The sequence below is a fragment of the Mobula hypostoma genome, chromosome 14, assembly GCF_963921235.1.
Source record: "Mobula hypostoma chromosome 14, sMobHyp1.1, whole genome shotgun sequence".
NCBI classification, from domain to species: Eukaryota; Metazoa; Chordata; class Chondrichthyes; order Myliobatiformes; family Myliobatidae; genus Mobula; species Mobula hypostoma.
The window spans coordinates 6,912,068-6,937,824 of NC_086110.1; the positions used below are offsets into that span (position 1 = coordinate 6,912,068).

Here is a 25,757-nt window from a genome sequence, read left to right on the forward strand (position 1 = left end):
TTTCATCAGGTGAACACAATATTGTGGAAACAAGGGCCTGTTCCTCTGCTGTCCTTGTTCTACACTCTACAACTTCACAGCCCCTCATATGTTTCGGTTATCTTTTCTTTCTTCTCTGAAGTCCAATGGATACAATCTGAGCTTACCCAGTCTTTGCAAAATGCAAGCTGTCCAGTCCAGAGCTACAAGTAATCTGTGGACGGAGTTAAGGGTCAACTAGGACCTGTGGCAGGAAAGGAATTGAGACATTTTCAAGTCAGCTTCCTCCCACAGGTGCTGCTTGACACACTGAACTCCTCCAGCAAACACGAGGAATTCTGCAGATGCTGGAAATTCAAGCAACACACATCAAAGTTGCTGGTGAACGCAGCAGGCCAGGCAGCATCTCTGGGAAGAGGTACAGTCGATGTTTCAGGCCGAGACCCTTTGTCAGGACTATCTGAAGAAAGAGCTAGTAAAAGATTTAAAAGTGGGAGGGGGAGGGGGAGATCCAAAATGATAAGAGTAGACAGGAGGGGGAGGAATGGAGCCAAGAGCTGGACAGGTGATTGGCAAAGGGGATATGAGAGGATCATGGGACAGGAGGCCCAGGGAGAAGGAAAAGGGGGAGGGGGGGAAAACCCAGAGGATGGGCAAGGGGTATAGTCAGAGGGACAGAGGGAGAAAAAGAATGTGTGTATATAAATAAATAATGGATGGGGTACGAGGGGAAGATGGGGCATTAGTGGAAGTTTGAGAAGTCAGTCTTCATGCCAGCAGGTTGGAGGCTACCCAGACGGAATATAAGGTGTTGTTCCTCCAACCTGCGTGTGGCTTCATCTTTACAGTAGAGGAGGCCGTGGATAGACATGTCAGAATGGGAATGGAATGTGGAATTAAAATGTGTGGCCACTGGGAGATCCTGCTTTCTCTGGCAGACAAAGCATAGGTGTTCAGCAAAGCGGTCTCCCAGTCTGCGTCGGATCTCGCCAATATATAGAAGGCCACATCGGAAGCACCAGACGCAGTATATCACCCCAGCAGACTCACAGGTGAAGTGTCGCCTCACCTGGAAGGACTGTCTGGGGCCCTGAATGATGGTAAGGGAGGAAGTGTAAGGGCATGTGTAGCACTTGTTCCACTTACAAGGATAAGTGCCAGGAGGGAGATCGGTGGGGAGGGATGTGGGGGACGAATGGACAAGGGAGTCGCGTAGGGAGCGATCCTTGTGGAAAGCGGGGGGGGGTGGGGAGGGAAAGATGTGCTTAGTGGTGGGATCCCATTGGAGGTGGCAGAAGTTACGGAGAATAATATGTTGGACCCAGAATCGCCACATCACCTTTGTCCCCCTTCGCCACTTCACCTTTGTCCCCGTTCGCCCACACCTCAGCGAGTTCTGCGTTCACCATGACGTGGAACTGTTCTTCCGCCGTCTCTGTCTCCGAGCCTACTTCTTCGGCAAGGACACTTCCACCTCCACCGATGACCCCTTCTCCCGTCTTCAACCCTCCTCTTCTTCATGGACACCCCGCTCTGGTCTTCTGCCTGCTCTGGATCTCTTTATCACAACTGCCGACGGGACATCAACCGTCTCGACTTCACCGCACCTTGTTCCCATTCCAACCTCACTCCTTCGGAACGGTCTGCTCTCCATTCCCTCCGCACTAATCCTAACCTTACGATTAAACCCTCCGATAAGGGGGGTGCTGTTGTAGTCTGGTGCACTGACCTCTACCTTGCCGAGGCACAGCGACAACTCGCGGATACCTCCTCTTATTTACCACTCGATCGTGACCCCACTAAGGAGCACCAGGCCATTGTCCCCCACACCATCACCGACTTTATCCGCTCAGGGGATCTCCCATCCACTACTACCAACCCTATAGTTCCCACACCTCGCACTTCCCGTTTCTACCTCCTACCCAAGATCCACAAACCTGCCTGTCCTGGCAGACCTATTGTCTCAGCTTTCTCCTGCCCCACCAAACTCGTTTCTGCATACCTCGACACAGTTTTATTCCCCCTTGTTCAATCCTCTCCTACCTATGTTCGTGACACTTCTCATGCTCTTAAACTTTTTGATGATTTTAAGTTCCCTGGCCTCGACCGCTTTATTTTCACCATGGATGTCCAGTCTCTATATACTTCCATCCCCCATCAGGAAGGTCTCAAAGCTCTCCGCTTCTTTCTGGATCCCAGACCTAATCAGTTCCCCTCTACCACCACTCTGCTCCATCTAGCGGAATTAGTTCTTACTCTTAATAATTTCTCCTTTGGCTCCTCCCACTTCCTCCAAACTAAAGGTGTAGCTATGGGCACCCGTATGGGTCCTAGCTATGCCTGCCTTTTTGTTGGCTTTGTGGAACAATCTATGTTCTGTGCCTATTCTGGTATCTGTCCCCCACTTTTCCTTCACTACATCGACGACTGCATTGGCGCTGCTTCCTGCACATATGCTCAGCTCGTTGACTTTATTAACTTTGCCTCCAACTTTCACCCTGCCCTCAAGTTTACCTGGTCCATTTCCGACACCTCCCTCCCTTTCCTAGATCTTTCTGTCTCTATCTCTGGAGACAGCTTATCTACTGATGTCTACTATCAGCCTACTGACTCTCACAGCTGTCTGGACTATTCCTCTCCTCACCCTGTCTCTTGCAAAAATGCCATCCCCTTCTACCAATTCCTCCGTCTCCGCCGCATCTGCTCTCAGGGATGAGGCTTTTCATTCCAGGACGAGGGAGATGTCCTCCTTTTTTAAAGAAAGGGGCTTCCCTTCCTCCACCACCATCTCTGCTCTCAAACGCATCTCCCCCATTTCACGCACATCCGCTCTCACTCCATCCTCCTGCCACCCCACTAGGAATAGGGCTCCCCAGGTCCTCACCTACCATCCCACCAGCCTCCGGGTCCAACATATTATTCTCCGTAACTTCTGCCACCTCCAACGGGATTCCACTACTAAGCACACCTTTCTCTCCCCCCCCCGCTTTCTGCAAGGATCGCTCCCTACACGACTCCCTTGTCCATTCGTCCCCCCATCCCTCCCCACTGATCTCCCTCCTGGCACTTATCCTTGTAAACGGAACAAGTGCTACACATGCCCTTACACTTCCTCCCTTACCACCATTCAGGGCCCCAAACAGTCCTTCCAGGTGAGGCGAAACTTCACCTGTGAGTCGGCTGGGGTGATATACTGCATCCGGTGCTCCCGTTGTGGCCTTCTACATATTGGCGAGACCTGACGCAGACTGGGAGATCATTTTGCTGAACACCTACGCTCTTTCCGCCAGAGAAAGCAGGGTCTTCCAGTGGCCACACATTTTAATTCCACATCCTATTCCCATTCTGACATGTCTATCCATGGCCTCCTCTACTGTAAAGATGAAGCCACACTCAGGTTGGAGGAACAACACCTTATATTCCATCTGGGTAGCCTCCAACCTGATGGCATGAACATCGACTTCTCTAACTTCCGTTAATGCCCCACCTTCCCCTCGTACCCCATCCGTTATTTATTTTTATACACACATTCTTTCTCTCACTCTATCCCTCTGACTATACCCCTTGCCCATCCTCTGGGCTTCCCCTCCCCCCCTTTTCCTTCTCCCTGGGCCTCCTGTCCCATGATCCTCTCATATCCCTTTTGCCAATCAACTGTCCAGCTCTTGGCTCCATCCCTCCCCCTCCCGTCTTCTATTGTTTTGGAGCTTCCCTTCCCTCTCCCACTTTCAAATCTCTTACTAGCTCTTCCTTCAGTTAGTCCTGAGGAAGGGTCTTGGCCTGAAACGTTGACTGAACTCCTCCAGCCGATATTTTGTTGCTCCAGCAGATAGTTTGTTGTTCCAGTAGACAGTTTGTTGCTCCAGCAGATAGTTTGTTGTTCCAGGTTCCAGCACCTGCAGTCTTGTGTGTCTCCAGTCTCAACTTGTGATTGGTACACAGCCATTAACAAGGGAGGACAGGGCGCGAGAGGAAGAGCATAGGGACACAGGACAGAGAGGGTGTGACTATTCCATCAGTCCTGCTACTCACCCCAGAGGCTTAAGGGTGAAGTTGGGGAAGACTTCACACAGAGAACCAATCAGCGGAGCTGAGTCAATAGGATTTCATAGCTGCAGTTGTACAGAGTAAGGAAGAGCAGGTGTTATTACTTCGATACAAGAAGCCATTCACTCTGATGGCTCCACGCTGGCTCTCAGAAAAGCAATCCCATCAGTGTTATCAACCCTTCTTTTTTCTTGGTAACCCTGTAAATTTATTCTCATTGATCCTTTAATCCTACTCACACGGGTTTGGGGAATGAGAAGAACTCAAAATACATAGGGAAACCTATGTGTTTACAGATAGGAACATGCAAACTCCATGTAAACAGTGCCCAAAGTAGGGACTGAAACTGCATCACTGGAGCGTTGAGGCGACAGTGCTAAATTTATGCCAAGTTCCTCTGGAGATAGGAGAGGAAAGGGGAAAAAAAGAATCAATCCCAGCATTCCTTTATTCTTCCATTAATTAAAGAAACAGCCTTGGAGTTATATCTCAGTGTCAAACATCTTTATTATTATTAATAATACAGAACCAGTACTGTAGGAAATTAATTTACAAAACCTCAGGAAAAAGAAACCACTCAAAGGGATCAGCAGGAGCCACACAAGACAGAAAGCAAGTGTTTCCCGAAGTTATTATTTACACGGACAGAAAAGAATGTACTCAAACATCACAATAAAGTCAAAGTCTTAGAACAGAATGAGAAAAAGTCACAATTTTGGCTTCACTGATTATGATCTTCTCCTGGTTGCATTACCCAAATCAACAGACCCAATGACTGGGAGATCTTTCTGAATTGGTTCTCTTTAAGTGAGTAACCTGCTGGAATTCTGTGGCTGGTTTCAGGGCTGTGATCAGAGTGCCCGAGTGTGGGTCAGAGGGTAAGGGGGGTAGGAAAGAGCAGACAATCTAATTCACAAGCTTGTTCATTGTCTCTTACTCAACAGTTGGTTTTGGCAGGTTTTTTGAGAAGTTCTATGATATGTCATGATTAAATTTGGATTGGATGCCTTGTAGTATTTCAAAGGATTTGATAAAAGTTCTGAACAAAATGGAAAAGATTAGAAAGAGCCCACCTTCATACAAGTAACACACACGTTGCATTTTGCACTCAAAATCTTTGCCAGTAGTTGTCCTGCTCGAGTCTTGCCTCTGTTTCAAAGCTGAATGGAGATGATTAGTAATAACTGACTTGGAAGGAAGGGTTCCTTTTGCACTAGGAGATGTCTACACTTTCAGATGCATTAGAAGCATAAACATACAGGGGTGGGTACTGACACATCCCACAATCAAACACTGTCCCTCCTCTCATCAGATTTGATGCTGCTAATCTAGATGGGAATTAGGACATTACAGAAAAGGGAGCAGATATCATGGGAGTTTAATCCAATTATGCTGATCTCCCAGGAAAGAAGAACTCATTTCTGGTGTCACATTCCTTCAACATATTCATATCTGCCCACCTGGAAGCACTCATAACACCAAATCGAGGTACTTAAAATATTAATATCCCTCAAGTATGTACAGGAATAGGGTGCCTGTGTGTTTCGTTAAAACTGGAGTGGAATTAATTCTATTGACTGATGTGCAAAGTATGCAGATCACCATTATAATTATATTTTCTGTGCTTTGATTGGTTTCTGGCCATTATTGGATAAAGTAAGTGCAGGAGGTCTGAAAATGGCCTTATGATATGTTTGGATTAGGAGGCGAAGAATCAAGAAGAAAAAAGAATATTTTTCATAGGAACAAGTGTTCTTCCTCAGCAATTGGTCCTGAAGTTCAGCTTTTCACAATGCTGAGGACACAGACAAATAAGAACATGAGAAACAACACAGGAGTTGGCCAAATGGTTCATTGAGCCTACTTCGTCATTCAATAACTTTATGGCTGATATGGCCATGGGCTCTGCTCCATCTATCTGTCTATCCCATAACCTTTAATTCCTTGCTATGCAAAATATTGTCTAATTCTATATGAAATATATTTAATGAGATAGCCTCTCCCTTCCTCCCACCCACCCTCCATCCATGACATATTTGCAGATCACTCAGCATTGTCCCAGGACTCCTCCTATTGACCTCCTACCATCAGGCGGAAGGTAGCACAGTACAAGAACAAGGGCTGTTGGGCTGGGTAACAGCATCTTCCCCTTCCCCCAGGCTGTGAGACTTCAGAACACCCTGCTACCACCCAGTACACATTCCTTATGACCGTGCCAGTAACAGTAACACTATTGTATATTTAACTACATGTCGTGTATGCACTTTATGTCAACTTGCACATCTGTTAATATTATTTTGTGTGCTGTATGTGATATATGTGTTTTGCACCTTGGTCCAAGAGCAATGTCGTTTTTGTTCAGCTGTATACACGTGTATGGTTGAATGAAATAAACTTGAATTCGTCTGCTTCCCTGAGCAGAGAATTCCACAGATCTTCATTACTCTCTGGAAAATGTCATTTCTCCTTATCTCCATCCTAAATCTATTCCCCCAAATCTTGAGACTGTTTCCCAGTTGTAGTCTCATCTACCAGTAGACTCAACCTTCCTGCCTCTGTCTTATCTTATAAGAGCCCCTGATGAAGGTTCTGCTGAGTATAGTCCCAGGCGATGTGCTCACCTCAGAGGCCAACCCTCCTCCTGATTATTTGCACATAAATAAAGAGACACAGTTAGCAATGGGGAAGTTGCAAAGGGACACGTGATGACAAAGTGACTGGATAAAATAACAACAAGTTTTCTTTTATCAGGGAAGTGTGGATTTATCACTGTGGATCTGAGGAAGACAATCTGGAATATTTTCTTAATGTTAAGAGACTTGGAGCTGTAGGGAGGGGAAGCTGATTTGATGCCTTTGTACATAAGTCACCAAGGGTTGGCACTCAGGTTCAGAAGTAATTAAAAAAAGTTTGAAAATCAAAAAACAAAACTGCAGATGCTGAATATCTGAAATAAACTAAAATACTGACCAAGCAGCAACTGTAGGAAGGAAGTGATCTCCAACCTGAAATACTTATTCTGCTTTCTCTCCACAGATGGTACCTGACTCTCTCGGTGTTTCCAATCTACTGACTTGCTTTGAAATGGGACGGTTTGTGGAACATCGCTCTTCATGGGACTGGAATTAAAGGGGAAGTGATGCTGAAGTAAGCAACCCATAAGGATCCCACTCCAACTTCCATTAAAGTTTAGCCACCACACTATGGGAGGGATGAAATGGCCTTGGAATAGATACTGTGAAAGTTGGCCAGACCGGAACTTGGAATTATGGAACGACTTTATGAGAACCCACTTTACAATACCGTAAAGCCACTTATGTTCCTTAAATTAATTAGGAATGAAATCAGGAAGTAATTTATTCACAGTGCCCCAATCTGGAATGGCCTTTCCAAAAAGCTGTGAATGTTGAATCATTGGGTAGGACGGGGATACCGAGGGATGTGGAGCAAAGTGGGTAAAGAGCTGTGTGATACTGCTCTGCTGCCAGTTTGACAGAACAGCAGGACAGGAGTGAGATCTGCTCCTCTTTCTATGCAAGAATGGAGGACCCCTCGAGATGCAACCACTGTTCACTGAGCAAGAGGCTTTAACCTAACAAATGGCAATGTGAATGAATGAAATGGGACTCTTGCTGCTGAGAAGAGAACACCAAGATGGAGGCAGCACTTGAACCTCTCATTACAGCCACAAAGGTACTGCAGTCAAGTGCACACAATTGGACTCTTGATTTGGAGATGTCACAGGTGGGTGGATTTACATTTCTAATTAAATAAATCCCAGAATAAAAGGTAATATTAGTAACTGTGTAGTAGTCAATGCTACACCACGGAAACAGGCCCTTTGGTCCACTGAATGCTAGCTGATCTATCATCAATTTGCATTAATCCTACTGTAACCCGTTTTACTCTTCATGTATTTACAACTCGCCCACCGGATTAAAGTCACATAGAGAACCATGCCCCTCAGCCCCTCCAGTTCATGTCAACGTGGCCCTACCTACCATTGCCCTCCATACCCTATTCATCCATGTACCCATCCAAATTTCTCTTAAACGTTACAATTGAATCCCCGTCTACCACTTTCGCTAGCAGCTCATTCCACACTCTCACCATCCTCTGAGTAAAGGGTTTACCCCCAGGTTCCCCTTAAATACTTCACCTTTCACCTTATGACCTCTAGTTTTCGTCTCATAAAATCTGCGGGGGAGAAAGCCTGATGCATTCACGCCATCCATACCCTTCAATTTTGTATACCTCTGTAAGATCTCCCTCCACACTCCTGCGCTCTAGTGAATGAGGTCCTAACCTATTTAACAATTCTGCATAACACAGGTCCTCAACATCATTGTAATTCTACCACTCTACTGTACATAGGTGAAATTTACACCGGTCAGTGAACCTACCAGCCCACATGTGTTTGGAACATGGGGAGGAAACTGGAGGAAACCCTGCCCTCACAGGAAAACATGCAAACCCTACACAGACAACAGCCGAGGTCAGAATCGAACCTGGGTCCCTGCAGCTGTGAGGCTGTACCACCGCACTTACAGGGGTTTATGAGCACAAAGGTATAGGACTGTTAACTAATCAGGGAAGGAACTCAGCCATTCTTAACTTGTCCAGCTTTAATATAGTGTTCAGCCCCAATCTCAGCCTATCTTAGCAGAGGTTGATTAGGGGTAAGCATTAAAATACTGGTTTCAAAAGTGATGCTCACATACTGACTAAGTGAATGGCTGAAATAAATATTGTTAAATGACAACAGGTTGTTCAGTTCTTATGAAATATCCTGCTACTGAGTTATCATCGCTATTAAAAAATAGAAACAAATGGGATAATGCAGAAAATTGGGCCTAGCTAGGTAGATAGTTGGCATGGACCAGCTGGGCCAAAAGCCTGGTATCTGTGGTATATCGCTCTACCTCCTAATGCGTGAACTTTCAAATACTGTGCTCACCCCATCGGAATCAGTATAGAAAGAAAATGAACACAGATCTGCAGAGAGTTAAAAACTGCAGATGTTACTCACCTGCATTATCCAATTTCCACACATGATGGCATGGAATGATTGGCATTTTGTAACTTCAGCTGGATTTTGCAGAGTAGATCTGCAGTATCCTTTGCATTGATTGGTTGCTGCCTATTGTGTGGGCATTGCCAGATTCCAGGCCTGAATTAAATTCAGAGGCCTTTAGAGAGCTGGCAAGCCCTTGCGATTCACTTGGAATCTCCAGCAAGTGAATGTGAACTGAGTAGGGAAAACACAGCACCAAGAGGCAAATCCCAGAAGCATTAAATGTTTTTCTGCTTAATTGTTCCTCAAAATTCTCTGAATTTAATCCAAAAAAAATGTTGGCGACGTGGAAAAGACTGCTGGCTTTCCAAATGGTTCAGAAGGTTGTGCTTTGGATAAGGTGACCAATTGTAAAAAGGTGGGAAACTGTGTTACGTATCCAAGCATCCACGATTGCACGTAACCAGAGCTGGTATCTCAGGATTCTGAGTGAGCATGTTAATTGAAAACCAATCAATGGTGACTTCGGCCCTTATACAGCAATGTTGCACAAACCCATTTCACATCTAACTGTCCAGGTTTACCCTTCTCTGTGCTGAACTTTAATTTGCATCAGTTGTTTCTTTTTCCCCTGCACACTGGGTGTTTGACACTCTTCTTTTTTTAATGGGTTCTATTGAGTCTCTTTGTTTCGTGGCTGCCTGTAAGGAGATGAATGTCAAAGTTGTATAGTATATATACTTTGATAATAATTGTTCTTTGAACTTTGAGCACAGAGAACAAGCTGCCATCAGTCTGGATAATGGATGGTATAGTGATTTTTTTTTCAAGCAGTTATTTTTTCTGAACATTATCATGAAAATAGTTGAAGGATCTCCATTTGGTCAACATATTCCCATAATCCGAATGTTCCTACATCCCGAATATTCATTGTGAGAGCCAAAACTGAAGCTGAAGCATCTTGTACGAGGGTATACCTCAATGATCTCACCATCTCACAAAGTGAGGGCATGGGAGGGGTGCAGGAGAAGAGGAGAAGGAAAGAGATGAATTGCCACAAGCTGAAACAAGTGCTTCAAAATTAAAATGATGAACTAAGAGGAGGCAACACTGAACATTCCTTTACATTTAAACACACATAAAACACGTGTTCCCAAACCCTCTCTTCTTGCATGGCATCACCATTCAGGTGACTATAGGCAAGAAGAGGATTGTGCTTAGACACACAGTAACATTATTCTATTCCATTATCCCACTTTACAGATGAAAGCCACAGGTCAATTTGTTTGGAGATAACCTCAAAAAGGTATTGCTGAAAAAAAAGGCCTCAGTGATACACATAAAATGCTTGAGAAACTCAGCAGGTCAGACAGCATCCATAGAGGGAAATAAAAAGTCAATGGTTCGGACCCTGACTCTTTGTTATGAGGCCTGACGAAGAGTCTTGGCCCAAAACGTCAACAATTGATTTCCCTCCATACAGCTGCTGACTGACCTGTTGAGTTCCTCCAGCACTTTGTGAGTGTTACTCAAGATTTCCAGCATCTGCAGAATCTCTTGCGTCTCCGGAGGCCTCAGCAAACATGATAATATCTTAAATGACCTATAACTTTAACATTTAGTGTAATACGTACAAAATGCGGGAGGAACTCTGCATCTATGGAAAGGAATAAACAATTGATGTTTGGGGCAGAGAGCCTTCATCAGGACTGGAAAGGACGAGGGACGAACTAGAAGAAGGTCGGGCGAGGGGAAGCTGATGATAGGTGAGGCCAGACAAGAAAATTAGGTCGGTGGGTGATGGAGGTTGAAGTGAGAAGTTGGAAGGCGCTATTTAGAAAAGGTAAAGAGCTGAGGAAGAAGGAATCTGATAGGAGAGGAGTGTTGATCATGGTAGCACCAAGGGGAGGTGCTAGGCAGGTGTGGAGAAGAAGTAAGATCAGAGCCAAGGGGGAATGGAAGAAGTGAGAAGAGAGGGAACAATTACCAGAGGTTAGAGAAATCGATGTTCATGTCATCAGTTCGGAGGCTATCCAGATGGAATATAAGGTGTTGCTCCTCTAACCTGAGAGTGGACTCATTGTGACAGTAGAGGAGGCCGTGAATTGACATGTCAGAGTGGAATGGAGATTGACATTAAAGTGGTTGGCTACTGGGAAACCAGAAAGGAAGGGAGTCTATTTTTTCATTTACAGTGAGGCCAATTGGGATGATGTTTATAAAGCCAAGTGGAAACTTGAAATTCTCTCCTCCAAAAGCACTGGAAATGTACAAATTTAAATGACTTTTTTGTTGAATATGGAGGCTAGGTGGTTAAACGGAGCTGAGGTACAGGTTGAGGATGATCCAGTGGTGGAGTGGAACAGCTACGAGAGGCTGAATGGCCCCTCCTGTCTTCAGCCTCCTCCCTCTACTGCCTGCCATTTTCTTCTCTGATGCCTTGAGCCCATTACCAAGTGTCAATGGCGGGTCTTCCAAGATCTCTCCACCCATAGTTCATGGGCAACTCCAACAAGGCATGTGGTCCTGTGGTGCAGAGGGTAGTGCTGCTGCCTTACACTGCCAGGTGCAATAATGGCCTGGAGTTTGGTCATTTCATCTGCAACCATCTGTGATTCCTTTGGGTGCTGCGGTTTATTGTCAGACTACTGCATTCCGTCTTGGTCACTTGAATGTCATTAAGCTGGAGAGAGTGCCGAGGAAATTTACAAAGATGTTTCCGGGACTCGAGGGCAGATAGCAGACCCAGCGGTTGAGCAGGTTGGGACTGTTTTCATCTGAGCATAGGAGATGAGTGGGTGATGTTAGAGATTGTCTATAAAATCATGAGGAGCATGTACAGGGATATCCAGGGTTTGGGAATCAAGAACTGGGGGGGCATAGGTTTAAAGTGACAGGGGTAGAGCCATAACAGGTACCTGAGGGCAGCTTTTCCACCAGAGGGTGGTTCATATATGAATGAGCTGCCAGAAGAAGTGGTTGAGACAGATACTGTACGTTAACAATATTCAAAAGGTACATGGATAGGAAGAGTTCAGAGGGATATGGGCCAGATCCAGTCAAATGGGACTTGTTTAGATACGAATCTTGGTCAGCTGGGTTGAAGGGCCTGTTTCCATGACATTTCGCTATGAGTGGGCAATTAACTATCCAGTGTAAACCACATCTCATCCGTAGGTGGGTGGGCAATAGGAGAATTTAGGTGTCGGGGGGTGGGGGTTGCGAGTGGTGCTATGGCTATGTAGGATGAAAAAAAGGTTACAGGGAAATTAGTTGGGAAATGGGTTTATGAAGTGAATGGCCACGGATCTGTGACTAATTATGCTTCTTCCCTAAACCTAGACAGAGAGGGCTGTGGGTACTGAGGGCAATTTGGTGCAGGCTCCCTTCCTCCTTGGCATCGTGGTTAATGTGGCAAACTTCTCATTCTCTCTCTGAACAATGCTGCCAAGCACTAACTGCACACCAAGCTAAGCAGCCAGAATGAAATCCAGCAGTGTCATTAATCATAAAATTAAAAAAATAAACCTGCACTTAAACAGCATTTTGGGATGCCCGATGTCTCTACAGAAAATGAAATATATTCCAAGATAAATCTGTAAAGCAAGAAATGGGGCACTCAGATAGTGCGGTGCAAGTAGTGAGATAAGTAGCCAGTTATTTTACTGAATCTGCTGGAGGAGCTCTGGTTCGAGCAGCATCTGTGCAGGGAAGGAATTGTCAATTGGGTTGAAACCCTGCATCAGGACTTGAAATGTCAACCATTCCTTCCTCCCACAGATGCTGCTCAACCCTTAGAATTCCTCCAGACTCGAGGTAATGTTGCAGCTCTGTAAAACACTGGTTAGGCCACACCTGGAATATGCTGTTCAGTTCTGGTCACCTCATTGTAGGAAGGCTGTGAAAGATTCAGAGAGGCTGCAGGGGAGATTTACCAGCTTGCTGCCTGAATTGGAGAGCATGTCTTTTGGGGGTAGGTTGAGCAATCTTGGGCTTTTTACTCTGGAGTGAAGAAGAGTGAGAGGTGACTTGAAAAAAAGATGATAAGAGGCATAAAATCAGTGGACAGCCAGATACTTTTTCCCAGGGTGGAAATGACAAATATGAGGGGCATAATTTCAAGGTGATTGGAAGAAAGTATAGGGTGGATGTCAGGGGTAAATTTTTTTTCACATAGAGAGTGGTGGGTGCGTGGAGGTGGTAGAGCAGATACATTCAAAAAACACTTAGATAAGCATATGGATGATATAAAAATGGAGGGCTATGTGCGGGGGAAGGTTTAGATTGATCTGAGAATAGGTTAAAGGGTCAGCACAACATGATGGGCTGAAAGGCCAGCACTGTGCTGTATTGTTCTATGTTCCATGTTCTGTTGTTTGTTGCTCCAGATTCCAGCATCTGCAGACTCTTTATCCATTAAATGAGATCAGTTGAGGGTTAAACATTGGGTAGGAAACTAGAGTGACCTCCCTCCTACAGCCAATCCAGTTGTTCCACAGGATTTGTCATATTTCTCACTGATTGGGCAGGGAAACCTTTGGGGTTATCATCTAATCTGAAAACAAAACAGCACCTTTGACAAGGCAGCACTCTCTCAGTTTTGTGTTACTAAAGACTTCCGTGTTTTGTACGTCAGCACTGAACACACAGAGAAGGTGTTGTTCAAAGGTAAACAAAAACAAGACAGTTAAAAACGTCCAGTTTTCCTAAAAGCATTACATTCGCTCTTCACACCAACTTCTGAAAATGTTCCCAGAATCTTATGAATTGGGAACAAATGTTATTGAAAAAAACCCACAAGGAATGGGAAAAGAATTTACAGCTATAATACAAGTGGGAGGTCAGTCGTCCCAAGCACTGGTGAGATCCAAAAAGCAAGGTGACAGAGTTGTCAGCAAAAGGCATTGTACACACCGAAGCCAAAGGTGACTGGACACCAAACTGTCCAGAGGAATCCCCAAACTCTGCCAGGTGTTGATTCGATGAAAGCTACAACTGCCTCTTCACTCCTTGTCTTGTCTGTTGTCTGGTGTCTCTGCCATCAGTTATTCACTGTAATTACAACAGAGATAGGGACAGTCAATGTAATGCAGGGAGAGAGGGAGAGGGAGAGGGGACAGAGAGAGAGAGAGAGAGAGAGAAAAGAGAAAGAGATACAGGTAGAGAGAGACAGAGAGAAAAAGAGAGAGAGACAGAGATGGACTATCAATGTAATGCAGGGAGAGAGAGAGAGAGAGAGAGAGAAAGAAAGAAAGTGAAAGAGCAGCAGAGAGAGAGACAGAGACGGACAGGGAGAGAGGGAAAGGGAGGGACAGAGAGAAAGAATGAGAGAGAGACAGAGACTGAGATGAGGACAGTCAATGTAATGCAGAGAGAGACAGAGAGAGTCAGACAGTGAAGTAATGCAGGGAGAGGGAGAGAGAGGGAGAAAGAGAGAAAAAGAAAGAGAAAGAAAGAGATAGAGGCAGAGAGACAGAAACAGGGGCAGTCAATGTAAAACAGGGAGAGAGAGAGAAAGAGGAAAGAGAGAGAGAGAGACAGGTAGAGAGAGACAGAGAGAAAAAGAGAGAGAGACAGAGATGGACTGTTAATGTAATGCAGGGAGAGAGAGGGACAGGCATAGAGAGAGACAGAGAGAAAGAAAGAAAGTGAAAGAGTGGTAGAGAGAGACAGAGAGGGACAGTCATTGTAATTCAGGGAGAGAGGGAAAGGGAGGGACAGAGAGAAAGAAAGAGAGAGAGACAGAGATGGAAATGAGGACAGTCAATGTAATGCAGAGAGAGAGAGAGGAAGAGAGAAAGGCAGGCATACAGAGATGGAAAGAAAGAGGGAGAGGCAGAGAAAGAGAGAGACAGAGTTAGAGAGAGGGGGACAGAGAGAGTAATGATGATACATGTCTTCCCCAGTTATGACAGAGTTCTGTTCATGAACACTGAAATGAACACAAGGGACAGAATCGCAGGAACAGCTGTAACCGAGATCACGAGCAGAAGTGGTTAGCGTGCTGCCAGCTGCCCTCACTGACTTAGTGAATCTGCTCAGCACTCCAGGCTCTCCTCGGCTCCACACATGCCTGATTGTTAGGCCTAGGGGAGGGGGAGGGAATGCATGGGGAATGTCCTGTCCCTACCCAGCAGGAGATGCCCGCAGCCCTGTAGCAGCCGCAAAGTCCATCCCAAGTTTGTATGTACAGGGCACCCGTAAGTCGGGCATTCATAATCTGGGGATGACCTACAAAGTTGCACCTTTTTCATCATTAGAAGTGTTAGAGATGAAAGTTGTGATCTAAAATGCTGCAAATACTATTCTCAGTTATAGAGTCATAGGTTAGTACCTTTCAAAACCTGAAATCAGAATTCAGAGTCAGATTTATTTTCACCATCAGCTGCTTGATGGCTGTTCTATCAGATGCCCCTTCTAATCAGCCAATTATGTGGCAGCATAAAAGATGCAGATATGGTCCAGAGGTTCAGTTGTTCAGACCAAACATGAGAATGGGGAAGAAATGTGACCTAGGTGGCTTTGACTGTGGAATGATAGTTGGTGCCAGTTGGGGTGGTTTGAGTATCAGAGAAACTGCTCACCTCTAGGGATTTTCACACACAAGTCTCTAGAGCTTACAGAAAATGGTGCAAAATGCAAAAAAAATCCATTGAGCGGCAGTTGTGTGGCTGCAAATACCTTGTTAATGAGAGGGGTCAGAGGAGAATGGTTAAAGCTATCAGTGGTGTGCAGAAGAGCATCTCTGAATGCACAACACATCGAACCGTGAAGGGGATGGGCTACAGCAGCAGAAGTCAAGGAACACTCAATGACCACTTTGTCAGGTACAGGAGGCCACTGATTGTATCTCATTCAATTTTGCTGTTTTTTAGTGGTAGTAGTACAGTGCATGGCATAAAAATTACTGTGAGTTACAATAAACAAAGAAACAAATACATAAATAGTGAGGTAGTTATAGATTGTTCAGAAATCTGACAGCACAGGGGAAGAAGCTGTTCCTAAAACACTGAGTGTGGTCTCCCCTGCACCTGTCCTTCATCCCGGTTGGTGGTTATGAGCAGATAGTATGTCCTGGATGGTGAAGCTCCTTGATTACAGACACCACCTTCTTGAGCACCACAACTGGAAGCTGACCTTGACAGAAGGGAGGGTTGTGCCTGTGATCGCTGCCTGAGTCTACAACCCTCTGCAGCCATTTTAGATCCTGCACTTTGGAGGCTCCATACCAGGCGGCAACACAACTAGTCAGAAATCTCTCTTCGGCACACCGTCTCCATACTGACCCATGCATACTCGTACCACTTACACACTTAGTTCACAGTCTTCTTCACTTCTGTGATTCAAAATGCTCATCTATGTACTTCTTAAATATTGTGCAATTCTCCTGTTCTCCACCTCTAAGTCAGTTCTGGGAAACATACTTACAAGAGATATGTCATCCTTGGATGTAATATAGCACTGATGTGGATTGTGGAGAACATCTCTTTTTTGAGATCATTCCCCTACCCACTTCTTTGGTTAAGCAACATGAATTGTGCCTCTGATTACTGATTCTATTGCCACTCTTCAAGGACAGCTTCTACCCTGCTGTTATAAGACTATTAAATGGTTCCCTAGTATGATTAAGTTGGACTCATAACCTCACAATTTACCTTGTTATCATCTTGCATCTTTTTGTTTACCTGCACTGCATTTCTCTGTAGCTGTTACACTTTATTCTGCAATCTATTATTGCTTTACTTTGTACTACCTCAATGCAATGTGCAATGAGTTGATCAAACCCGGCTTTCACTGCACCTCAGCACATGTGACAACACTAAAACAATTCTAATTCTAACTTATTCCACGAGAACCCTTCACCATTTCCAGTATCTTCCATTACTCAGCTTAGCCCATTCTATTCCAAGTGGAACAATCCCATTCTTGCTAAAATTCTCCCCACAAATATTCTGGTAATCTCATAACACTCTAAACTTTCTAAATTGTGATGCTTAGAGTGGACATAATGCACTGGATGATGCAGAGCCAGTTTATTGCAACTTCTCCGGTTTAGGATTTTAATCCTGACCTTTGGTGCTGTTGTGTGTGCTCCCTTTGACAGTGTGGGTTTGTCCTGGTTGCTTTGCCTTCATTCCTCCACCCCACTAGAAAATTTAAAAGTTCAAAGTTCAAAGTAGATTTATTATCAAAGTACATATATGTCACCATATACGTCCATGAGGTTCATTTTCTTGTGGGCATACTCAATAAATCCATAGTAAAAAGAAACAACAATAATAAATTCTGAGAAGATGAGATGAGGAATCCTGGAAAGTGAGTCCATTTATTGAGGGAACATTTCAATGGTGGCCAAGGGAACATGAGTGAAGTTGCTTGCTTTGATTCAAGAGCCTGGTGGTTGAGGGTTAGCAACTGTTTCTGAACCTGGTGATGCGAGTCCTGAGGCTCCTGATGGCGGAAGAAAGAAGAGAGCATGTCTTGGGTGGTGGGTGTCCCTGACAACGGTCCAAAGACAGCGTGATTGACTATTTAGTCACTGTAAAGTCTCTCTTATGTACAGATGAAGTTAGAATCTTGGGGCATTGGCAGAAATGTGTGAGAACAGAATTAGATTGGTTTATGACTATTGTAAATTCAAGCGTGGTGCCTAGCATACATTCAGTGGGCTGAGGGGGCTGTTTGACTCTGGCCAGTACATTCTTCCTAAGATGTGATGCACAGAAAGGCTCTCTGAACTTGGGTGCGACCCAGCTAAGGATTAAAACAACCCTTTTGAAATCTCTGTACTCTTTTATTTCAGTTATCTTGATATAAAGGGCAGCTTTCCATGAGCCTTGGTATTTCAACCATTCATGTACAATGGCCCCCCAATCTCATTGGATACCCCACGTCTCTATTTGTAGTCATGAGGAAAACAATCTTTCCTCATTCTTTTCAGTTCACAGTACCACATTTGTCTGCAATGAATTCCAGCTGCAAGGCTGATTAATCTTATTGTTCTTTTGAATTCTTCTATTTACACTGCTCGCAATATTGCCCATCTTTGTGTCATCCACCAATTTGGATGTTAGGTTTTCTAGTTTTGTCACCCAGCCTGCCGAGCTCCTGACACAAATCCACCTGCACCTTCCATTTCCCATTCTCTGGATCCTGGGCATGCACTCAGGCAGAATTTAACCAGTTCAATAACATGCCTTCAATTTCACAAACTTTACTGTGAACAACTTCATCAAATACCTTACAGAACATACAACATTACATTGGTGGATCCCAGATTTGGTCTGTGGCCTGGGACAAGAGGATGTGACTGTGAGTGAGGCAGGTAGGGGCATCTAAGAGGTGGTGCTGAGGGAGCCTTAGCTCTTGATCTTGCCCAACAGGTCTGAGATTGTTGCTCCTGTTATGTTTTGTAACTTCAAAAACTAATCAAAAGGAAAATGTAGGAGCCAGGATGAACACGTCCACTTTGTTTTTACTTCCAGTGAGGCGTGTGCTTATGTCATGGTGCCGAAATGACGTATGCCATTCATATATTTTTACAAATACTCTAATCAGTAATGCATTATGTAAGCAAAGCTTAATCAAACAATATTTTTACAATATTACTCAAATATTACTTTAATATTAAATACACAACACCTTCCCTGCTTAGCTATAAACTCCAATTCAACATAGAATACATCTGTGAGATTCTTGGGCTGTCTTGCATGCACTGCTCTTTTGAGGTCTATCCACAGATTCTTGATGATGTTTAGGTCAGGGGACTGTGAGGCCCATGGCAAAACCTTCAGCTTGTGCCTCTTGACATAGTCCATTGTGGATTTTGAGGTGTGTCTAGGTTCGTTATCCTGTTGTAGAAGCCATCCTATTTTCATCTTCGGCTTTTTTACAGACGGTGTGGTGTTTGCTTCCAGAATTTGCTCATTCTTCCCTCTACCAGTAAATGTTCCCCGTGCCACTGGCTGCAACACAAGCCCAAAGCGTGATCGATCCACCCCCCTGCTGGAGAGGGGTTCTTTTCATGAAATTCTGCACCCTTTTTTCTCCAAACATACCTTTGCTCATTGAGGTCAAAAAGCTCTATTTTAACTCATCAGTCCACAGTCCACTGGATCTCAAGAGAGAGAATTTGTAGAATGTCTGCGAGATGGCTTTTTAGAACAGCTTGTTGTTGAGCCCACTAGGGGATCGGCTGTACTGGATTGGGTATTGTGTAATGAACCGGAGGTGATTAGAGAGATTGAGGTGAAGGAACCCTTAGGAGGCAGTGATCATAACATGATTGAGTTCACTGTGAAATTTGAAAAAGAGAAGCCGAAATCTGATGTGTCGGTATTTGAGTGGAGTAAAGGAAATTACAGTGGCATGAGAGAGGAACTGGCCAAAGTTGACTGGAAAGGGACACTGGCGGGAAAGACGGCAGAGCAGCAGTGGCTGGAGTTTATGCGAGAAATGAGGAATGTGCAAGACAGGTATATTCCAAAAAAGAAGAAATTTTCGAGTGGAAAAAGGATGCAACCATGGTTGACAAGAGAAGTCAAAGCCAAAGTTAAAGCAAAGGAGAGGGCATACAAGGAAGCAAAAATTAGTGGGAAGACAGAGGATTGGGAAGTTTTTAAAACCTTGCAAAAGGAAACCAAGAAGGTCATTAAGAGAGAAAAGATTAACTATGAAAGGAAGCTAGCAAATAATATCAAAGAGGATACTAAAAGCTTTTTCAAGTATATAAAGAGTAAAAGACAGGTGAGAGTAGATATAGGACCGATAGAAAATGATGCTGGAGAAATTGTAATGGGAGATAAGGAGATGGCAGAGGAACTGAACGAGTATTTCGCATCAGTCTTCACTGAGGAAGACATCAGCAGTTTCCCAGACACTCAAGGGTGGCAGGGAAGAGAAGTGTGCGCAGTCACAATTACGACAGAGAAAGTACTCAGGAAGCTGAATAGGCTAAAGGTAGATAAATCTCCTGGACCAGATGGAATGCACCCTCGTGTTCTGAAGGAAGTAGCTGTGGAGATTGCGGAGGCATTAGCGATGATCTTTCAAAAGTCGATAGATTCTGGCATGGTTCCGGAAGACTGGATGATTGCAAATGTCACTCCGCTATTTAAGAAGGAGTCAAGGAAGCAAAAAGGAAATTCTAGACCTGTTAGCTTGACATCGGTGGTTGGGAAGTTGTTGGAGTCGATTGTCAAGGATGAACTTACAGAGTACCTGGAGGCATATGACAAGATAGGCAGAACTCAGCATGGATTCCTTAAAGGAAAATCCTGCCTGACAAACCTATTACAATTTTTTGAGGAAATTACCAGTAGGCTAGACAAGGGAGATGCAGTGGATGTTGTATATTTGGATTTTCAGAAGGCCTTTGACAAGGTGCCACACATGAGGCTACTTAACGAGATAAGATCCCATGGAATTACGGGAAAGTTACATACGTGGATAGAGCGTTGGCTGATTGGCAGGAAACAGAGAGTGGGAATAAAAGGATCCTATTCTGGTTGGCTGCCAGTTACCAGTGGTATTCCACAGGGGTCCGTGTTGGGGCGGCTTCTTTTTACATTGTACATCAACGATTTGGATTATGGAATAGATGGCTTTGTGGCTAAGTTTGCTGACGATATGAAGATAGGTGGAGGGGCCGGTAGTGCTGAGGAAACGGAGAGTCTGCAGAGAGATTTGGATAGATTGGAAGAATGGATAGAGAAGTGGCAAATGAAGTACAATGTTGGAAAGTGTATGGTTATGCACTTTGGCAGAAGAAATAAACGGGCAGACTATTATTTAAGTGGGGAAAGAATTCAACGTTCTGAGATGCAACGGGTCTTGGGAGTCCTTGTACAGGATACCCTTAAAGTTAACCTCCAGGTTGAGTCAGTAGTGAAGAAGGCGAATACAATGTTGGCATTCATTTCTAGAGGAATACAGTATAGGAGCAGGGATGTGATATTGAGGCTCTATAAGGCGCTGGTGAGACCTCACTTGGAGTACTATGGGCAGTTTTGGTCTCCTTATTTAAGAAAGGATGTGCTGACGTTGGAGAGGGTACAGAGAAGATTCACTAGAATGATTCTGGGAATGAGAGGGTTAACATATGAGGAACGTTTGTCCGCTCTTGGACTGTATTCCTTGGAGTTTAGAAGAATGAGGGGAGACCTCGTAGAAACATTTCAAATGTTGAAAGGCATGAACAGAGTGGATGTGGCAAAGTTGTTTCCCATGATGGGGGAGTCTAGGACAAGAGGGCATGACTTAAGAATTGAAGGGCGCCCTTTCAGAACAGAAATGCAAAGAAATTTTTTTTAGTCAGAGGGTTGTGAATCTATGGAATTTGTTGCCACAGGCTTCAGTGGAGGCCAAGTCATTGGGTGTATTTAAGGCAGAGATTGATAGGTATCTGAGTAGCCAGGGCATCAAACGTTATGGTGAGAAGGCGGGGGAGTGGGACTAAATAGGAGAATGGATCAGCTCATGATAAAATGGTGGAGTAGACTCGATGGGCCGAATGGCCTACTTCTGCTCCTTTGTCTTATGGTCTTATGGTCTTATGGACTTGTTTTCAAAATGCATCAGGTTTGTTTAGATGTTCCTTTGAACCTTTTGAATGGAACTTTTTGGCCGCAATGAGCATTTACTGGTAGAGGGAAGAATGAATTCAATTAAATACCAGCAAATTCTGGAAGCAAACATAACACCAAATGTAAAAAAGCCAAAGATGAAAAGAGGATGGCTTCTACAACAAGATAAACATAAATACACCTCAAAATCCACAATGGACTACCTCAAGAGACGCAAGCTGAAGGTTTTGCCATGGCACTCACAGTCCCCTGACCTAAACATCATCGAGAATCTGTGGATAGACCTCAAAAGAGCAGTGCGCGCAAGATGGCCCAAGAATCTCAGAACTAGAAGCCTTTTGCAAGGAAGAATGGGCGAAAATCCCCCAAACAAGAATTGAAAGACTCTTAGCTGGCTACAGAAAGTGTTTACAAGCTGTGATACTTGCCAAAGGGGGTGTTACTAAGTACTGCCATGCAGGGTGCCCAAACTTTTGCTTCAGGCCCTTTTCTTTTTTTGCTATTTTGAAACTGTAAAAGATGGAAATAAAAAAGTTTTCTTGCTTAAACTATTAAAAAAATGTGTCATCTTTAACTTTATGCCTTTTGGAAATCGGTTCCTTCTTTTACTCGCTTAGCTATTCACAGTAACAGAAACTTTGACCAGGGGTGCCCAAACTTTTGCATGACACTGTATAATATTACTACTATATAGACATCCACAGCATAGTCAATTTTAAGTTGTCCCATTCAGGTCTAAAGATTTAAATGCTGTGGAGTATTTCTTACTCTTGTGGGATAATGTCCTTTCTGACAAGACTGGCCTTTTGTTTAAAACTCAGATGTCTTTCTCTCCCCCCACATCCCACTCTCATCTGAAGAAAAAAAAGTGCTGTGCCCCACTAAAATAAACAACGAAGTAGACGTGTTATCCCTGGCTCCATGTTTGCCTTCCGATTAATTTTACGTCTTGAAGTTACAAAACAATATTTCTCTGTGAGGATGAGAGTGGGGTCTGTAGGAAGGATGAGCAACCATACTGTGGTTCCATGGTTCCGGGAGCTATTCAAGAGGGAAGAGAGAAGAGAATGTGGTTGTGATTTGGAGTAGTATAGTCAGAGAATAGACACAATTCCCTGTCAGAAGGATAGAGAGTCCCAACGACTGTGTTGTCTGCCTCATGCTTGGATTCAAGACATCTTATCTGACCTACAGAGGAACTTAGAGTGGGAGGGGAAAGATTCAGCTGTCGTGGTCCATGTGGGTACAAACAACATGGGAAGAAAAAGGAAGAGGTTTTGCCTAAGGAATTTGAGCAGTTAGAGACTAAATGAAAATGCAGAACCAAAAAAGTAATAATCCCTGGATTGTTCTCTGAGCCACATGCAAATTGGCACACAGTTAATAGGATCAGAGAGATAAATCATCATCATCATCAGGTGCCATGCACAGATTGAGCTTTGACTGCCATGGCCCACACACTCCTGTTTCGGGTCAAGTGGATCAATTCATTGGTATTCATTTCCAGTTCTCTGGCTGCTGTCTCCATCAGCATTTGTCTTTGTCTTCCTCTTGCTTTCTTCCCTTCAATCTTTCCCATAATTACCGTGCATTCTAACTCCTCTTTCCTAATCACATTGCCTTTTCATGATCTCATACATTATTTCTTTTTTTGTGTTTGCTCTGTTCGTGACATCTTCTTTAGATATTCATTTTGTCCATGATATTCTTTGCATCCTCCTCAAGAACCACATCTCTGCTGCTTCAATTCGTTTCCTCATGTTACTAGATATTGTCCAACATTCTGAGCCATATAACATTACTGGATAAACATAACATTTCAGTACTCTGAGGTGGGTTGTCATGCCTAGTTTAGTATTGGTCAGTATACTCTTCATTCTCGTAAAGGTGTCTTTTGCCATCCTTATTCTTCTTTTGATGTCCATGTCACACCTGCCATCTGATGTCACCCAGCTTCCTAAGTAGCAAAAGTTCTGTACTTGTTTTATGTCTTCCCCATTTATTCTCAGCATGCATATAGGATTCTCCTTCTTTTTGGATATCACCGTACATTCTGTCTTTTTGCAATTGGTAGATAGAGAGATAAATGCATGACACAAATATTGGTGTGGGAGAAGTGGATCTGAGTTTGGGGAACATTGGAACCAGTATTGGGGAAAGGAGAACTTTGATGTGCGTTGCTTGAATTTCCAGCATCTGCAGAATTCCTGTTGTTTGGGGAAAGGAGAGCACTGTTGGACCAGATTCCTAGCAAATGGCATAACTAGGACTGTGGATAGTTCTTTAAACTAAGGAGTGTTTGTGGGGGGGTGGGGTGCTCAACAAATGGAAAAGTGAGGATAAAGTAAAAGGGAAGAAGTCTCCAGGGGAGGAAATTTTCAAAATAAATAAAAAGCCAAAAAGTTTTGAAAGGGATAAAAATTTAACTTCTGGTAACATGGCGAAAAAACTGGAAAGAGTGATGAATACGGGACTGAAGGTGTTACTTTTGAATGCATGGAATATGGAATGAATATGGAATAAGGTAGATGAACTTGGAACGCAGTTGGAGATTGGTAGGTAAGACGTTGTGGGCATCACCGAGTTGTGGCTGAAAGAAGATCATAGTTGGAAGCTTCACATTCAAGGATACATATTGTATCACAAGGACAAGCAGTTAGGCAGAGGGGAGCGCTGGCTCTGTTGGTAAAAAATGAAAACAAATCCTTAGAAAGATGCGACATAGGTTTGAAAGATGTAGAATCCTTGCAGGCAGAGTAAAGAAACTACAAGGACAAAAAAGGTTAGATTGATCTTTGAGTAGGTTAAAAGGTTGTCATAACATTGTGGGCTGAAGGGCCACCACTGGGCTGTAATGTTCTATGTTCCCTGTTTTGGGTTCTATGTTTTAAACCATGGAAGCAGGAAAAAGTACAGGCAAGCTGGCATCTCAACCGAACCCTACCCTTCAATACAATCATAGCTGACCTGCCTCAGATCTTAAATGCTCTGTCATGCCAATTTCCTCAGTAACCGCATTCATCAAAAATTTAATTATTTTTTCCTTACACAAAGATTTCCTTTGAAAATGCTGCATCGGAAACCACCTGGCCCTGGGGACTTGTCACACTTGGGTGCCATTATTTTCTCTACTGCTATTACTTTTCTTACAGGAATATTGTCCTTGATATTACTTTCTTTAGATTACACACTGTACTGCAAATATCGATGCAACATAATTATTTAACACGCTGGCGATTTCCCAATTTTTCACCATCATCAGTTTCCTAATCCATGTTGCTCCAGGCCAACTTTTTTGCCAAAATATCTCAAAAAAAGTTCTTTTTTCATGCTTTTTTTCTTTGTTCCTTGCAAATATAAAAGTTCTCCAATATTTGATTGACCTATGCATCTTTTCTGGTTATGCAACCCTATTTTGGTATGTTTTACTTTTGATTGATGGATGTTCTTTGACTCTTTAGATCCTGAGGTGGACTTCCTTGACAAGTAAAATTAATTACTCAGATAATTGGACTGTGGTAAACCATGTATAGATGTTGTAACTGGGTTAACTGTCTGGACAGGCCCCTCTGCTGACTGCCCCTGTGGCTCCTCCCACCCTGAATGAAGGTGATTTCGCCCTGCTCCTCCCCCGCAGACCAGGGGCAGACACTCAGCATGGAGGTCACGTTTTACTGCGAATAAAAGCCTTTCAGTATTTACCCTACTTCAGTCTTCTGGAATTATTGAAGGTGCTTCATGGACTTCATCCATTCTGTACACACTAAGGTAGTGATGCTTGTACCCAGTCAAAAGACATCAAAAAACAAACTCAATGGTGCAGCCCAACCCGGAAACTTCGGCTCATCAAATCCATGCCATCAACCAAGCATTTACACTAATCCTTTCTGAATCTCACTTAACCTTCCTCACAAATGTGTCACTTCACCCTCTGTTCTTCCCCTCACCTGCACACTAGGGGCAATTTACAACAGTCAACTAACCATAAGATCATAAGAGATAGGAGCAGAACTAGGCCATTTGGCCCATCAAGTCTGCTCTACCATTTCATCATGGCTGATCTAGTTCCCTCTCAGCGCCAACCTCTTGCCTTCTCCCCGTATCCCTTCATGCCCTGACTAGTCAAGAATCTA

General features: G+C 43.9%; 1 protein-coding gene across 2 annotated transcripts in view; it reads right to left on the minus strand.

Annotated features, from left to right (window-relative positions):
- Positions 1-25,757, minus strand: part of LOC134356075 (RNA-binding Raly-like protein) — a 1,565,186-nt gene that overhangs the window by 46,345 nt on the left and 1,493,084 nt on the right. The window contains exon 11 of one of the 2 annotated variants that reach the window (XM_063066636.1): positions 9,850-14,092. The exons of the other annotated variant lie outside the window; for it this stretch is intronic. The gene's annotated coding sequence lies outside the window, so the exon portion shown is untranslated. Of the gene's footprint in view, positions 1-9,849; positions 14,093-25,757 lie in introns of those variants that run through there. 2 annotated transcript variants of the gene reach the window in all.